This window comes from Molothrus aeneus, chromosome 25 (genome assembly GCF_037042795.1).
Source record: "Molothrus aeneus isolate 106 chromosome 25, BPBGC_Maene_1.0, whole genome shotgun sequence".
In the NCBI taxonomy this organism is placed as follows: Eukaryota; Metazoa; Chordata; class Aves; order Passeriformes; family Icteridae; genus Molothrus; species Molothrus aeneus.
In genome coordinates this window covers 4,507,036-4,513,035 of record NC_089670.1, presented here as the reverse complement: position 1 = coordinate 4,513,035, position 6,000 = coordinate 4,507,036, and positions in this window count along the sequence as shown.

Genomic DNA, 6,000 nt, shown 5'->3' with positions numbered 1-6,000 from the left:
GCATCCCTCTGCTCCCGGCGGGATGTACACACGGACGGAGGATGACCCGACCCCTGCTCTGTAAGGATTTTGTTCGCCTGCGAAGCGCTGGTGGCAGCACTCGCCACTCCAGGCAGCACGTGGGAGCGTCCCAGAGCCCGCAACCAAACCCCAGAGCAGCGACAACAACAAAGCCCCGGCGGGCGGGGGGCAGGAGGATGCCCAGGCTCAGGGACCGGCCCCTCCGCCGCCCACCCGGCCTCGCTGCCGCTGCCGAGGGGCGCTGCCAGCCCCGCTCACCTGGGCGGGGGGAAAAGCAGCAAACACAAACAAAAAGCACCCGCCCGCCCGGTTATCGGCGCCAGAAAGTAGGTTAGAGCTTCCCTGCCTGCCTCGGCAGCGGGCAGGGTTTTGTCGCCGGCCGGGTCACCCCGCTGGGACACGCACCCACTTCCCCCTGTGATGGAGAGGAGGAGGAGGAGGAAGAGCCCGGCCCCCGCCATCCGTCCGGATGCCCGCGCTGGAGGCGCCGGGCAGGGCACGGGGCACGGCCCCGGGCAGGGGATGCGCTCCGTGCCCTCCACCCCGCAAAGTGAGCGGGGTGGGACGGGACAGCCCCCAGCCAGCCGGGCCGGGCCGGGCCGGGCCGGGCCGGGCGGGAGGCGCGGGGCGGAGGAGGAAGCTGGCGGGACGCGGCGCTCACAAAGCAGCAACAAACCGGGCGGTCACGGAGCGAAGCGGCGCGGAGGCACCGGGACCCCCGCCCCGCACTGCTCTGCTCCCCTCCTGGCCCCGCTCACCTCGCTCCCGTCCTGCCCCCGGTGCCACTCCCGGTGCCGGTGCCGGTCCCGCGGCAGCGCCGCCGCCTCCACCTGGGCCGGGCGGGGCTGGGGGCGGGCCCGGGGCGGGGCCCGAGGGGGCGGGGCCCGGGGCGGGGTCTCCTCCCGGGCCCCAGCCGGGACTCCCCCGGTCCCGCCGGGCCTCGGTCTCATCTATGGGAATCCCCCATGGGAATGAGCCCCTGCGGCCGCCCCGCGGCACCGCCGGTACCGGCACTGCCAGGACTGGGCGCTATCGGGACCAGCCACCATAAGAACTGGTGACCTCTTAGGACTGGGCCACCATAAGAACTGGGCACTGTTAGGACTGGGCACTGTTAGGACTGGGCACTATTAGAACTGGCTGCTATTAGAACTGGCTGCTATTAGGACCCGTTACTGTTAGGACTGGTAACCATTAGGAATGGTCACTATTAGGACTGGTCAGTATTAGAACTGGTCAGCATTAGGACTGGGCATTATTGGGACCAGCCACTATAAGAAGTGGTCACTGTTAGGACCGGGCACTATTAGGACTGGTCACTAATAGAACCCATTACTATTAGGACTGGTAACCATCAGGAATGGTCATTACTAGGAACAGTTGCTATTAGGACTCCTCAGTATTAGAACTGGTCACTGTTAGGACTGGATGCTATTAGGACCAGGCATTATTAGGAGTGGTCACTATTAGAACTGGCTGCTATTAGGACTGGTAACCATTAGGAATGGTCACTATTAGGACTGCTCAGTATTAGAACTGGTCAGCATCAGGACTGGGCATAATTTGGACCAGCCACCATAAGAACGGGGCACTATTAGAACTGGTCACTATTAGGACCTGTTACCATTAGGAACGGTCACTGTTAGGATGGGTCACCATTAGGACTGGTCACTGTTAGGATCAGCCACTCCTAGGACCGGTCACTCTTACAACCCATCACCATTAGGACTGGTCAGTGTTAGGATCAGCCACTCCTAGGACCGGTCACTCTTACAACCCATCACCATTAGGACTGGTCAGTGTTAGGATCAGCCACTTTTAGGATTAGCCACTTTTAGGACTGATCACTCTTACAACCAGCCACCATCAGGACTGGTCACTATCAGAACTCTCAGTATTAGGACCGGTCATTATTAGGACAATCACTAGTAGAACTGGCCACCATTAGGGCTCTAAGGGATGCCCCCCTGACCCCACACCCCAGCGCTGGGCACTCCGGGGTGCAGGCAGGGGCGGCTGGCACAGCCCCGCGGGCTCGGCGGGCCCAGGCACGTCCCGCCCAGCCCGGCTGGGGCGGCGGGCAGCGGGGCCGGTCCTGTCGGCTTTCACAGCCTGACTCATCCGGGGCTGGGGTGCTCAGCCCCTCGGGAGCTGCACCTGCTCCATCACCATCAGCGCTGGGCTGTTCTTCTTCCACAACAGCCTCACTTCAGCTCCCTCCATCCCTGAGGGGGAGACTCGGTGCTGGCAGGATGTGGGGGCTGAGGAGAGACCTTTGCAGATCGGGTTTGGCACAGTTTTGTTGCTGAGGGGTCTATACAGGACAATATGCTCTGGATTTTGCCACAAAATAAATTCTTGATTCACAACTAGCTCCAGGTTCCAGGCTGAATTTACAGCTGGGACCAGGCAGGATGAGGAATTTTATGCCTTGCTGTCCAAAACTACAATTTCCTCTTAAATTCATTTTCCCTGCACACCCAGCCTGCATTCACTGGTGCCTGTTCGGGCACTGAGCTCGTGCTCTCATCAGCCCTCTCTGCCTTCCACGGCTTCACGCTCAGCAAATCTGCTCCTGGTTCCTGGTGGAAGGGAGGGTGGGGGAAGCTTTTGGTTCCTGCCGGCTCCTTTGAAGGCGTGGCTGGAAGCGGGTGGAGGAGGGAGGGCCGGGCAGGTGCCAGGGTGGGTGTCTGGGCACAGACAGCCCGACGCGGGCAGGGCCAGGGTGGGGGTGTTCCCTGCCCGTGACTCAGGGGTGAGCAAAGGGTGAGGTGCAGGTGGCAAGAAGGGACCTGTGCCAAGGTGCCAGGTCTTCTCCTGGCATTTGGGAAAGGACAGAGCAACCTTTGGGTGGGATAAACAACGGCTGTCACTGCCGTGCCCCTGCCCGCATCCTGCTCCAAACTTGTGTCCTATGGGATGTGTCTTTCCATGGAGGAGCCAGGCAGGATGGCAAAGCCCACAGAGGGGAGGAGAGGAGGGTGGCTGCCACCTGTGCCAGCCCTGCTGAGCATTGGGCAATAAGGAAGCAAAAGAAATGACTGAAAAACCCCAAGGCAGCAAGGACAGGGTGTTACGTCAGTGCGGGGGAGACGCTCTGCAGAGCACTTCCCTCCGTGGAGCAAACGGCTCCACAGCCTGGCCAGGAGGCCTCTGGCTGGTCTGTGCTCCAAGGAAAGCAGGGACAGGACACAGCACTCTGCATCCCAGGGCTGGGAGACCATCCTATGCAGGGTGATGTGCTGGGCCCAGAGCTGGGATATCTCTGGGCAAGAGATTTTCCTCCCTCCTGTTCCATGAAACCCTCCAGCATGGGATCTGTCCCCAGCAGCCCAGAGCCACCAAGGTCCTGCTGCTCGCTGCCCACCCAAGGCTGGCAGGGGCTGCTGCTGGGGCAGGTTCTGTCCCTGGGTGTGGAGGAGCACTGCAGGAGATCTGAGCAGCATCAGGCTTCTCCAGAAACCACAGCAGGGAAGGTTTCAGGGGGTTTAAAAGAGGATTTTCAGAGGCAAACTGAGCCAACTTTCCTTGGCCGTGTACCCTGTAGCAGCAGATAAGATCTGTGGTCCCTTTCTACCCAAACCATCTTATGATTCTATTGCTGTTCAGGTATCTTGTAAGAAGGCATGGCAGCTAGTTTTTCTTCCCAAGGATGCTGCTGAACAAACCCAGGGGCCAGTGAGGCTGTGACATGTGGCATCAACCCCATGGTTGTGTTTTGGGAGAGCTGCTGGAGCCAAGAGGCTCCTGCTCCCTGTGGAAAAGGAGCTCTGCATCCTGTGGGTTTGATCTTCCCCCTCACCAGAAACCTCCAGCCCTGGCTGGGGGACACAGGTGGAAAGGGCCAGTATTATGGGATGTGCTGGAACTGGGGAATGGTGTTTTGGGTGGGCCTCCGCCTGCAGAGGAGCTCCATGATCTTGGTGTGAGCTCCAGTGACTTTTCAGAGGAAGTGTCACAGGGATGCTTGGGACAAAAGATCTCAGTTTCCACAGTCTCAGAGTTTTTGTGTTGTAAAGACTCCACACTCCCATCCCAAGGCTGCAGTCCAAGGTTTTCTAGTCTTTCCAACTTCTTCCTTAATCCTCCAGGTTCTCTAGGATTCTTTCCTCCATTATTGGCTCTTTGTGAACCTCCATATGGATGTGAGACCCCTCTGCTTGTCTTGAGCTGCTCCCACACGAAGGCAGATGGGTTTGGTTTGTGTCCCCACAGCCCCTCCGGACACCTGGTGCCCCCCATCCCTTCATCCCCTGATCTCTGGGGACACAACCTGGGGGTGCAAACCTGCACACAGGGGACACACCTTGCTCCATCCCTCCCCCTGGTTCAGACCCCCTGTGTCCCACCCCCACCATGTCCCACTGTAGCCACATTCACAGAGAAAAGCAAGGCACAACTTCCCAAGGATGTTTCTAGCACTCACATTCTCTGAACCTCAGAGAAAGAAAAAACAATTCTTATCTCATTTACTGGTCCTGTGTTTTAGAACAAGTAGAATGCATTGAGGAAGATTATTTACCTGAAGGAATTTGCTTAATTAGATTCTAATGTGAGTGTTTTAATTTGTTAACCAATTGAATCCACGTCTGTGTGTGTGTGGGGGGGGGACTGTCAGCAAACAGTCACAAAATTCTGTACAATTGAGTCGAGTGCTTGTACAAATTCAGTTTAGATGTGACGTAATATAGTTTAGAATATAATTTAGAATATAATTTGGAATATATATAATTTAGAATAATATAATAATTTATATATATATGATTATATATAATTTAGAATAATATAGTATAGCATAATAATAATATACAATAGTATATAGTATATTATATTATACTATAATATAGTGTAATAAAGTTATAATATAATATAAATCGTATATTGTATATTATATATAATATATTTTATTATTTACTATTTATTATATATAATATATCATAAATAATATAATATAGTATAATAAAGTAAGTAATTAGCCTTCTCTATATATATATATATTTTATATATATATCTATATATATATATAGATATAGATATATATATATATATATATATATATCTCAATATATATAGCCTTCTCTCTATATATCAATAGAGTCAGACACATCATTTCTCCCCGTGGTCGGGGTTGCCCTGCTTTACTCCCTCAGGGTCACAAAACGCGCGTCCCTGCTGCCACCGCCCCCGGGCTGCTGTGGCAGTGCCAGCCGCTGGATGAGCCGCTGGATGAGCCGCTGGATGAGCCGCTGGATGAGCCGCTGGATGAGCCGCGCTGCTGTTCCCGCTGCGGACGGCAGAGGCCAGCCCGTGGCCGCGCTCCGAGCGGGATGGAAGGGATGGAATGAATGGAAGCTGCTCCAGCAGCAGCAGGGGATGCTCAGCCTCTGCCATCGCTCCCTGCCCTCTCACCTCCTTCCCTCCAGTGCCACGCCGCGTGTCGCAGCTGTCACCCCTGCCCGGCTCCTGATGGCACCAGGAGCCCTGGGGACAGCGTGGCTCTCGGTGCTTCAGGCAGGGACAGGAGAAGTTTTTCCTGTCGGGCAAACTGGGAGCTCAGCTCAGGTTCTGGGAGGGCAGAGCACAAGAAAAGCCCCTCCAAGGTCTCCCCACCGGCACCACAGGGGTGGTGGCCGTGGTGCCACCCGGCTGTGTGGCAGATGGAGCTGGTGGTGTCATTCTCACCTGCCTCAGCCATCGAGGGGCTGGGGCATGGGGACCAGCACCCACTGCCCACCCCGAGCCGTGCTCTGCAGCTGTCCCCATGCCCTGGCACCCAGCAGGGATGGGGATGCTCCTGCTCACCCCAAGTTCACAGCCTGGGCAACTGGGGAACCCTGACACCCATCCTGAGAGCCACTGTTACCCTCAGATCCTCACTGAGCCACCCTAAGCCACCGATATCAGTGGGAAAATCTGTATATTTACTCTTTTCAAGCACTGCCTCCTCCTGCCCTCTGGGCCTCCCTCCTCCCTCCTCGG